The sequence below is a fragment of the Drosophila serrata genome, unplaced genomic scaffold, assembly GCF_035046125.1.
Source record: "Drosophila serrata isolate PLE 108 unplaced genomic scaffold, ASM3504612v1 contig_376, whole genome shotgun sequence".
Classification (NCBI taxonomy): domain Eukaryota; kingdom Metazoa; phylum Arthropoda; class Insecta; order Diptera; family Drosophilidae; genus Drosophila; species Drosophila serrata.
In genome coordinates this window covers 1725378-1737701 of record NW_028257274.1, presented here as the reverse complement: position 1 = coordinate 1737701, position 12324 = coordinate 1725378, and the positions used below count along the sequence as shown (strand labels likewise).

Genomic DNA, 12324 nt, shown 5'->3' with positions numbered 1-12324 from the left:
CCTGCATCCTGTTTCTGTCTGCATTTTCTTGCTGATGCTGGCAAAAAAAAAAAAAGGGGCACAGAAAACGCAATCCGGAGGATATAACGAATAAAAAAGAGCGACAGAGAAGAAAAGCTGGGAAAACAGTGGGGTAAAAGCGAGTCATATTGCCCACTTGGCTTTCGTTTTTATTTTCCCTTCTCTGGCTGGCTTCCGTATTTTTGTCAGTCTCCACATATTTTTGTGCTTAAGCTTCGTTATGGTGGCTCCTCCTCCTGCCTTCCAGCCGTGTTAATTTTGGTCTGAATGTGCAATTTATTTGCGTTAAACTTGGACGTGCATGTGTGGAGTGTGTGTGCTGTGTGTTATCCTACACTGACTGGGTGCGGCAGAAGGATCAACTTTTTCGCCTGGCATTGCTGCCTGTGCCCCGTGCCTCCTGGTCTGCTGCAGTTCGCTTCCATGGAGTCGCACACAAACACGCGGCGGACTCCCTCAAAATGTTTTCGCTTTAATTTGCGGTCGCTGCAAAATTTTAATCAGCTTTCTCACACTCTCTCTCTCTCCTCGCTAACCCCTCTTTCAGGCTTTGTCCTCCCACAATTTTCCGCTTTTCTCTGCATTATGAGCCGGGAAATAGAAAATGGCAAGCGTTTTAATGCGCGGCACAAAAAGTTCCCTGTTGAGTTTGACTTTGGACAATTGCTTGGAAGGAAAATGGAATTAAAAGCTAAAAGCTTTGATTATTCTATACAGATGAAATTACATTTTTCAGCGGGGTATCTAGAACTCGGGGTAAATATTTATATTTTTGGAGCATACAATGTACTGTTGGATTGTCTAATTAATTAATATTTCCAGACAACACTTTTCATAATTACTTTATTTCCCAACTGTTTTCTAATTCCTTTCTACTTTAATTCTATACAATTTCAGGCTTTAATTATATAGTTTCTAGCTTTAATTTGTTTTATAAATAATTGCTTATTTCATCTGGAATATTCTGGCTTTAACTGGGGGTGCTTGTGATACTTTTCACATTTAATTTGTGTGACAATTTTAGAGACCCATCGCTAAAATCTGCAGTTTATTTAGTTTTTCAGATTTCCCATCGTTTGACGAGCAAACACCATCATCCCATTCGTATTTGTGTGTATTTAACTACTCAGAGCAACCGCAAAGACGTGTCAGTAGGTGTTGTATAACACTGCAATCGAATTACCAGAACGCGCAGCAAAGACAGCTACAAGCATGCGGCTGTCAGACGGCTGCGGTTAGTTGGGCCAATACTCGATTGACTTATGATAATCGAAGGCAGGAGAGCAGATCCACGTAACAGCATCGCCTTTACATATTCTGTCAACTCATCGGAAATCAGAGATGAGGGGAGGAGACACACCTTACGGTAAGCAGACACTCGGAAAAAACAGGTAAAACCTTAGAAACTGAAAATTAAAACCCGAATTGTAATTTCAGATTCCACCAGTTCGAAACCATTCAACTAAGAAGCTGATGAGATTAAAAGAACGAGATAGAGAAAAGAAGAAAGGAATATTTAACTAACTAATAACTTTGTAGTTAATCATCCAAATAAACTCAATTCTAATAAATAAAGTTGACTAAAGATGCTGATCAATCAGATATAAGATATATACATTAATAGTTTAATATATCCATGTACCACTGTCTAATTTAGTACTCTAATTAGCTATATAGTTCATTCATATCAATGATCAATCTTTAATTATATTAAAATTCATTATGCCTCTCCAGGATAGTCAGAAGCTTGTAACTTGTGAAGGAGTCATTTCCGACCCGATAAATCATATATATTCTTTTTCAGCATCAACAGCTGAATCGATCTAGCTATCTTTTGCAGAAAAAAAATTTAAAATTTTTTTAAAAATTGTATAAGGGGTTACATGGTTAAAATTGGCAAAAATAGACAAAAAATTTTAATTTTTTAAAATTTCAAATTGAGTATGTAGATTTATAAACATATTAAAAGCTTATATGGGAAAGCTTTCTGAATTAAAATTAATGCATTTTTGGCTTTGTAATGAGATTTTAATGCTTCGTGTTTTTCGGATATATTTTCCTACATAACAAACAATCGTTGTTTAGATATAAACTCGCCTTAAATCAAAGATTTCCGATAAACAAAAATGCCATAAACCTTTAAAATAAATTCCAAATGATAAATATCCTTAAATCAGTTGCCTTGTTCTTCTAGCTTTCCCCTGTGCCAATGTCAGAAGGATGCTTAGCCATGAATTATGTGTAGAACCAGATTGTAGCAGGAATCTAGAGCACGATAATCCTTGTCCAGTGTGCCGGACCAAAGACTGGTGTCATTTTTTCTGCTGGCAATCAATAAAGCTGCGCGCCAAACAACTATAGTATGCCAAAAATGACCCAGTTTGGTAAACTTGATGCCGCAGACCCTCGGCAAGGACAACTCGATGCAGCTCGATTGCTGCCAAGTGGACCATTTTTCCTGGAGACCCCGAACCCCAAACGCCCCTCCTGCACGGCGCCTGGCACGACAGCTATGCGGTATCGGTTGGAAAACAAGCAAGACTTTCGAAGAGATTGCTTCTGATTGGGTTCGCCTGCGCTTCCTCTGCTCTTTTTATATATTTTTGAAAAGGGTTAAGAGAAGGAGTTGGGGGGGAAAGCGGAAGAAATTATGATTCCCGCATTGCAAACGATTGAGTGAGTGAGTGCCGGTTGCTTGAGCTCTATTCACAGGCACGTAGCTGGAAGTCCAGCCGCCAGGGAGTTCCTGGCAACCATTTGAAACGCTTCGAATTCCTGGCGAAATCGAGATACACTTAAAAGCTGCTGCATACTTTGATGCGCATCAGAGCGTTAGATTGCCAGTGTCCTGTTTGGGTTTACGCTTCAGGTTGCTCCTTGCTTCCTGCTCCCTACACCTGCTCTGCTCTGCCCTGCTCAGAATCACCAGGATGTCGTCCTGGCCCTGCTGTTTCGACCTGTTTGCATGCATAATTTGCCCTTCCACTCAGATATGCATATGCAAAGTTCCCTTGCCCCATATGTCTGTGCCATGTGTGTGTACTCTTCTCTCTCTCAGTGTGTGTGTGTGTGTGTGTGTTTTGGGAGTGGAAAGCTTTTCTCGTTGCTTATTCATGTTTCCTTTTCTTTTTTCATTTCCCCAAACGCTGTCAACGCTTGACTACCGCTTGCTCAGGGCGCTCTTTACTAATTTGCGCTTTAATAAATTGCATTTGAATTTGTACACAATGAATTCGTTTTACTCCGAGTTCTCTAGAGTTCTTTATTGGATGAGTCAAATTTTTTTAATTTAATTTATGATATAAACTCATTTTTGATTCATGCTAAAGAAGGTATATTTGTTTTTGATATATTTATTTCATAATGAGCTTGCATTGTTTATAATGAATACTGATTTAATTTTATGTCGCAGCTTTAACACTTGATTTAATTGCATATTTTTTGCTGATTTCTGTTAGTTTCATTTGCATTTACTTATATAAACAATGAATTAATTATCCCAGCAGCGTTTGTATCATATTTTTTTAAAAGAAATATTAATGAATAGACATTAAAGTATTTGTTATTTGTGACAGAATTATTTTCAACTGATTTAATACATTTACCCTGGTAACTATAGCATTAATATATAGCTGTATAAATTGGTAAGTCATCTATCATTGCAGAAAAAAAGAAAGAAAGATTTAATAAATGATTCTTATATATTGACCTGAAAATTGTTTGCTTCATTTAGCTTGCTAAATTTTGAATATTTTCTTAGACCAAGAGTGTATGTATTTTTCTGTGGGGTGTTGTATGTGGCATGTGGTGTGAGTGTGTGTGCCAGCGAACAAGTTATGATTTATGCATGTGGGTCATTGCTGTCAACACAAAGTGAAATAAGGCAAACATATTGCCACCCAACGACCGCCCTGGAACAATAACATAAGCACAAAGCGAATAAACGAACGAACACGAACTGAAGGGGGCCGGATGCTGGGAATGGAATGATGAAGAGATGCAGGGGAGGAGGGGGCCCAAGGCAGAGCCAAAGAGCCTTTGGATTTTATGCCTCAATAGGCACACAAACAAACACACACAGCCCTCGGCCAAAAAGTATTTAAACTTATGCAACATTTTCCAAAAAGAGACCATCGCATATTTATGCGAGAATGATTTATGAATTTAACATAAGACATAGGAAAACCAAGAAAATGCGGTTACCCTCTGCCCAAACCATTTGAATATTAATTGGAGAAATAACAGAGGAATAAACACATTCTGCTCCTGCAGTGCTTCAATTTTTGTTGACGCAAACACAAATCCTCGGAATACCACACGGCGTATGCGCAATCTCCATGGATACAAAAACCAAAGCATACTTTTCAGCGTTTCATTTGACAAAAAGAAGGAAAATACAACTAGATGTGATCAGCCAATCAATGGCTTATAACTGGTTTATTTGGTTTCAGCTATTGACACCAATTTATTTTCATCACAGTAAATCCTTTTATTATGTTCTTTTGTGTCAGGTAAGTGCATATATATGTACAAACAGTCTCAGGTTACTGAGAAAAATGTACACAGGCAATAAGAGCATTTGGCACTGTAATGTATTTGCCAAATAAAACTACAAGTAACTGGTGGGGGGGTCGGAAAATGAAGGTAGGAAACTCCTTTTTTGATTCAGTTTACTTCTTTTCAAGTCTTTCATCTTTGTATTTCAGTTGCGCTGAAATCTAATTACCGAGAGTACAACTTTTACACCCCTTTCTTGGAACTTTCACGGACATCAAAGTAAGAAGGGTGGGGATGGATCTCTGACATAACACACATTTTGATAGACCTTTCCGGACACGTTTGCACACTTTTCTGCCACGTTTATAGCCATCTGCCCTTGCTGCGATTAGCATATTTTTCTTTATCTTTTTTAGCTACTTAAAAATCGATTTATGCGCTGCCACAAAAAACATTGACAGGCAATTAAAGTCTTGCTCACAAGGAAACAAAAAAAAAGAAAGAAAGCTAATGAAATTTGGTACCCCATGACACGCATCATCAACATTTTTCTTTCGTTTTTATATTTTTTCCTACGCCCCGAATTTTAATAAATATTTTGTGGCGCCTGCTCTGTGCTCTCTGCGTTCTCTTCCTTTGATCAGAGGCAGTAAAGAAATAGATTAAAAGTCCATTAAATTACTTTTGTGCCCCCTAAATATGGATGGCAATGCGAGTCAAGTGCCCAGGGCCTGGACCAGCATCGCGACCCGATGCCATCGTCAAAATATATCGCCCAAAAAGGAGCAGAAGAAAATTCTAAAGAAATATATAAAAATAATGGTAAGCATTAAGTTTGGTGTATACCCTGTGACATTTTAAAACATCTAATTAATTTTAAAAGAAAAAAATCACTTAGATATAGACTCTGCTGCTAGAACCCTATTCCCTGGTAAGTGAATACTTCTGGGACTTATTTTTAAATGTCACTCGGTACCCCCCGCCCGACGACACCTTGAACATCCCTAAATGCGTGGCATAAATAATGCCATAGATAAAATACGAAGGTAGTATACCCAAGTTACGGCGTCGTCCCAAGTGACTGCGAGTTGAGTTGAGCGAAAAGCAGGCTCAAATATTCAAAGCGAACGCGGAGTAAATGATTCACACAGCCAGCCAAGATATATGAGCTCTGCCAATTGCAAGTTAAATATTTACAAGCAGACCGGGAGAGAGATGAAGATAAATACCATGTGCGTGAGGCTCTGTTATCGGCCACGTTATAAATTGGGCTTTAAGCAGCGTGGAATTCGGCTCTCACTTTATGGCGCCCATAAAATATGATGGTCCCCGATATCCAGCACTCCTGAGATATCCTTGCTTGCTTGCTTGCTCACCTACGTAATTCAATAGAGCACTCCCATAATGAAGTCGACTCGGTGGAAGCAGCTGAACCTCCTGTCGGATCGGATCGGGGAATCATTTTGGTAGGTGCTGCCCCCAGGACCTGAATTCTCTCTCCCCCTCTCCCTATCCCAGTGGTAGTTGGGGAAAAATGCGTCTGCGGTCTGGTGAGCTGTGGTGGAGCTGCCAATTCAATGTTTGCATCAAATAAATGGGCAAATACAGACAGCCGAAATGAACGAACACCTACCAATCCCTTCCCAGACATCTCCCACCCATTGCCCTAGGACACAAAGTTATTCAATCTATTTGATGCTCGCCAGGAGTATGTGAGGATGGCCAAAGTTAATTTGCACTCGGCTGGCTTTAATTGCGAGCCGAAAGGATTGCGGATTGCCCGATGCCAAACCAGCTTTGATTAGCTCTTAGATAAATTGCTTTTCGCCATCAAAATCATTGAGGCTGCCGCTCGGGGCGGTGGCTGGGACGGACGATTCTATTAACATGGCCACTTTGCGGAGCTTATTAATGGGCGGGGATTATGAATGCGAGAGGCAATCAACCGTCTGACAGATCCTGGTCAAGTCAAAAACAAACAAAACACGTACAAGAAACTGGGTCTCCACATCAATATAAAACCCAATTGAAGCTGAGGCTGAGGCTGATAGTCGATGCCGGCAAGAAAACACGTTTTGCCGGATTCTTGAGCCGGCCCATTAACGGTTGAGCCGGTCGCTTTTCCTTGGCCTGCTTCTAGGACACTTGAACTTGGCTTAGGGGAGTTTACGCTTCATTGAGCCATGAGATTTCATTAATAAAAAATGGCAAAAATGGAAAGCAGCCATGGGAGGTAGGTGGTGCGGTAGAGCGTTTTTGGTATCCTGCAGGGGAAATGGTCGGGAGGCGGATTTAACTATTCATGAGTGAAAGTCGCGTACACAAAAACAGGACAGGCGAAAAGTGCTCGGATGGAGAGACGGAGAGCAGGGGGACAGGAGCCAGGAGGCATCAGGGTAAACACCATGAAAAATAAGTGGAAACTGTGGGCGGAATGGTGGCATATCACAGATACTAAAAGGAATAATAATATATACCCTATGTTATGGAAAAGGTATATAGAAGTGATAGAGAGCTAGGGAATACTCTTTAATATATAAGATTGGAAAAGTTTAGAGAGTAATTTTAAATCAACTTTAGTTACAGTTTTCCAAAACATTTTACAAAGTCACAAGAGTACCAGCAATAAAATATGAAATTAATTTACAAATTCACTTCATAATCTTTTGGGGAAATCATTTATCTGGCTTCTAAGCTGTCACAACTTAAGGGACAGAAACTTGCAAATCCTTCGTCCCCACATCAAGTGTGATTCAGCACTTGGATTGGACAGGGAACTAAGCGAAACTCACACACACGCAACGCAAAGCACAATATCCGACTGTCAAGAGCCCCCAAAAAGCATTTAAGACCAGAGCAGAAATTGGAAAAACATGTTGCCACTGCCAAATGCCAAATACACGCAAACATGGTGGACGGGCAGCGAGTGAGTTGGGATGGAATCCAAGATTAGAGGGACAACAGACAGCTCGTGAAAAGCGGAAGCATGTCTGAATGGTTCCCATTCGACGGCTTGAACTGTAGCTGCTGCGCGTTCAATTGCAAACAGAGAGGAACCCGAAAGGACTTTCCATCTATTCCTTCGTTTGGAACACACACAAAAATAGAAAGTAGGCACCCACCAAAGATAACCAAGGGAAATGGGAAATTCTGCGCCCGGATTTTCCCTAATTTCTGGCGCTGGGGGCGACATTTTAATTGAAATGTACGTGGCCCTAATCAAGGGAACAAAAGCAGGACCTCTGGGCGGGTGGGACATCCTCGTGTCCCTCGTCCGCCTGCAGGCAAAAGTACAAAACAAATTTCGGGGAAAGGATCAAACTCTACGACATGTTAACAGCAATCAGAGCCAGCCAGAGTCGGTCCAGATAGCTTATTACGAAACGCTTTTGGCCAGGCAATCACAATAACAATTCCTGCACAAATGTATGTTGATATGTGCGGGGCCAAATACTTGTTTGCAATTTCATGTAGATTACAGCCGAAGGTTGCGCTGCGCTGCTCTGCGTTCCGTTTCATTTCGGTTTCTTTTGGCCCTCATTGAGTTCATAAAATGTCATGACCATAAACCCTTTTTCAGACAATTTAAGCCAAAGCAGCATGAGGATTTGTTTGGGCTACACAGCGCTCAAGGTTTACGATCCAACTGGATTTAATTCGGCCACACAAATGGCCACACAACTTGAGTCTGCCTTGACTTTTTCCCGCCTCGAATAATCCCCCATCTCAGCTAGTATATATTTTCATTTATCTCTGGCTTATTTATTTGCCATTATTTGACATTTTCGAACGACAGCAGAGCAGAAACTTTCTCAGGCCACCCTCGTTACTAGTTCCTAGTTGAAGTTACCCAGTTAGTTAGAACAGATAACGGGGGCAAACTCAATTACGCGACTTTTTGTTTTTCAGCTTTCACAGCTTTCAACTTTCCCTGGACCCTGCAGTTTTCCACCCCTCTCCCTTGTGTTTTGAATGTCACATGAAAATTTAATTGCTAACAAAAATGAACTGACCAAGGGTAGAAGTAGTGCAGTTTTCTAGAAAAAATAAACTATATTTTCATGGAAAAATGAAATTAATTCATTAAAACTTTAGAAACAACTTATGATAATTATAATAATGGAGTATAACCAGCTTATTAAAAATTCCCAAACAATAGAAACCACATTTATTCTTGTGTACATAACTCTCAGCTATTAGTTTAATGACAATTCTCTGAATTAATTATTTTCTATTTCTACCCCTTCGGAACTAATTAACATTTGGTAAATTTCTAGCAGAAATTATGACATTAATGGCCTGTGTAAATGGGTTATTACTCCTCTTGTTGGCCAAAAATTTGTTGCATTTATTACCGGCACTGCCACGCCCAAAAAAGCCAAGGGCATTGGGTTACAGAACCCATAATTGCCCCTGTTGGCTGACATAAATGCATAAATCTGGCTGCACAATGATAACGTTAACGAGAATGGCCAGAGAGTAGTACCCTCAAAAATCAATATACTCTGGGTTAGAGGGAAAAGTTTTGTAACCAAAATGATGGTTGTGCACATCCCTTTCCTCATCTTTTCAACACAGCCACAAAACAAAGTCCAAAAAATGGTTTCTATTCTCATGTATTTTATCGCAATTGTTTTCTGCATTTTATTATTACAGAGCAAGTGCAACTAATGCACAAAAGCTTTTGAAAATCCAAACTTGCAATTAATAAAAGGGAATCCATTAGAGCAAAATGAACGACATGAGAGTGTTTGTTATACAGAATGCATTTATATTCCATAATTCAACGGAATTTTGCAGGAAAATCTTGAAAATTCCAATGAATAGAAAACCAAACAAGTTTGAGTTACACGATTTTTTTTTGCTAAAAGCTTTTATTGTCGTAAACCGGATAAAAATTCAGCTTTTGATACTTCCCTTCGACAAGATCTCATTCATTAGAAGTTTTTTGGATTTTGTCAACACAACAATTAGGCGCAATTAAAGTTTGGTAACAAAGTTTGTTGGCCAGGCCATACAATACTTGGGCAAGTTCCCAAGTTATTGGGACAGCAGCCAAGAGGTCAGAATGCCAATTTTTGGGCCAACAATAGGTGGGTGTTGCCGCATGTGTTGCCAAAATAATGAATGTGAAAGGAAACGGGAGGGAAAAAGCAGCTGCTAATCAGCAAACATGGAAGCGCACTTCATGTCCGGGTTACCAACTAACCAAATCTCCCATAGAATTCAATTTGAAGCTGCGAAACTCACTGAGACTGAGACTGAGACTGAGACTGAAGCTAAAGTTGATGTTGAAGTTGAAGTTGAAGCTGGCAGTTGGCAGTAAAATGAAATAAATTGCACAGAATGCTGAATGCACACAAGTAGCGTAATATTTATGCAGCGGAAGCTGCTCTGCTCCGTAGATGCTTGGCTGCATTTCAATGGCGAGTGTGTAAACACCCTCCCAAAATCAAATACATATCTACTATATATACATGTATATCTGTACATAAGTATATATATATTTGCGAGTACCCCCGACCTATGGCAGTTGCCAGCACCCTGCTGCTGGAAAATAAGGGAAGAATTCTTGCAAATGAACACAAAAATGGGGGAAAAAATGTCGAATAAATTAAAAGCTCAAAGTATTCGAATAGTGGATGCCTCGCAAGTGCCACTTGGCAGGGTGTGCTCTTGTCCTGGGATTAGTGCCAGCACTCCTAGCTCTTATACCCTGGAAAATACTTAAAAAAAGAGAAGTAATATATATATATATGTATGTGTAAGGAAAACAACAACGGGTGAGTTCTGAATCTTGTGTATGCAGCACAAAAGAAGCGAAAGCTGCAAAAACCAAAGGCGAAAAATGAAGGCAGACGGCAAACAAGTCGGGATAAGTTGTCAGAAAGGGATAAGGACCAGAAACAGGACCCCGAACGGAACGAATGCTCACTGAATATTTTTTTTCTTTCGGTCGGTAGAATGGGAGGATCGTTAGTGGGTTTCACCTCAAATATTTCAGGGATATAGCCATAGTACGTGCTGTGACTTGCCTTGAAGGCATCCTCAAGTCATTGGCCTTTTTCCCACTTTCCTACTCGAATTGTAAGGGAAGAAAAAGCACAAACCCTTGAAGAGGTAACTCATTAAAGGTGATTGCTCAGTCCAAATCAATCGACGATTGAATTGAATAACAACACATGCAAATCAGTGGCGGACTGTCAACATCATATGATAATCATGTGATAATTTCTTTTGTCATTGCCAATGCACAGCCTGAACGCTGAGTCACCAGAAAGCAGACAAGCGAAGTTTGGCCTATTGGAAAATACAATTAGAAGTCGGCAACAAAGTGACACCCAGCAACCCACAGCAAAAATAAAAATAAAAAACAGCAATAGGAAAACGAAACAAACAATTCAAATTCGCAATAAGCTATGCCTGAGTCTCTGGTTACCTAATTTGCATGGTGCGAAAATTATCGAGACACGACAAACGCAATTGGGCCATAGGCAATCATCATTGCCAGTCGAATGGATATATCCAGATATATATGTTCATATATATGGCCAGAGAGTGGGTGTGGGCAGGAGGTGTGCTGGGTGTGAATCACTTTTGAAAGCCGTATTTAACTTAAATTTGTCAAGTAGTTCAAGGACGGTATAACTGGACCATAAAAACCACAGATAACCAATATAAACCAATTTATTTATGACACATATTAGAGCTTTAAATGAGCAAATAAAATCAAAATAGGTTAAAAGAAACTTTGCATTTAGATATTTATAGTTCTGATATATTTTTCTATTTTTAGAGTACAAATAAAACAAGTAGAAATGTTATGTGTGGTACTAAGTACATAAAGCATAGAAGTTAAGAAAGAATGAAAATTAACTCAGGAAGCCATTGTTTAGATAATATTTTAGTTTTCAATCAAATTATAGGATCGAAATGACAATTTATCACAATTTTTCGACAACTCAAAGTTTAAAAATCTCATAACTAAGCTAAAAATACATTTATTTGAATTCAGAAATCACTCCGATGTTAGTTTTTATCAGGTTAATAAATGTGCATACTCTATTTAAAACTAATTTTAAAAATCATTAAAGATGAAAATTTTGGTAAAATTGCAAAAAAAAAAATAAAAAAATTTGCTGGAGATGTCTAGATCGATTCAGCTGTCGATGCTGATCAAGATCGGAAATGACTACTTCACAAGTTACAAGCTTCTGACTATAGTTACCTTCAAAACAAAAGTTAGTCTCTCACAGAAGTTTATTGCCTAATAACTCCCATGTTTTTGGTTCCATTTTACTGAAATTTTCAACCTAAATCCATCAGAATTTAAATTAAAACATTTTTAATTAGGAAAATCAATTTCAAACTTTTCCACCAAATTAATGTTAATATCTGATGTTCTTAGATAGTTATATCCCTTCGCCCTTTGAAAGATATCGATGTTTTCATCAAAGCTTTCTAGTTTCCACCACCCTCACCCTGGGTATTTATGTTTCTCTATACTTTTGACACTGACTGTATTCCCCTCATTGGATTGCCGCAATATGGCATAGGAATTTGTATATGTTTATTGTTATTGTTACTTTGCCCGCTGCCGGCACTTTGAGCTGTTCCATTCATTCGTGATTGCCGCCACACGAATTCCGACGACTCCGTCAAGCCCTCTATCCATCCATTCATGAGACTCACTCAGTATTCTGAATTCTGTATTCCGTATTCAAATCGGAGGGGAACTTTGAGCGAGTTGGGAAACAACGCCGGCGACAGATCCGCCGATGATATGCGATCCCCATTCCATCTCTC

At 39.3% G+C, this 12324-nt stretch overlaps 2 protein-coding genes across 2 annotated transcripts in view; one reads left to right on the top strand and one right to left on the bottom strand.

Annotated features, from left to right (window-relative positions):
- Window positions 1-1387, top strand: part of Loxl1 (Lysyl oxidase-like 1) — a 36461-nt gene extending 35074 nt beyond the window's left edge. Inside the window, exon 3 of the mRNA XM_086839679.1 lies at window positions 1078-1387. The gene's annotated coding sequence lies outside the window, so the exon portion shown is untranslated. The remainder of the gene's footprint in view (window positions 1-1077) is intronic.
- Window positions 1-12324, bottom strand: part of Gprk2 (G protein-coupled receptor kinase 2) — a 57489-nt gene that overhangs the window by 33621 nt on the left and 11544 nt on the right. The gene's annotated exons all lie outside the window — the stretch shown is intronic.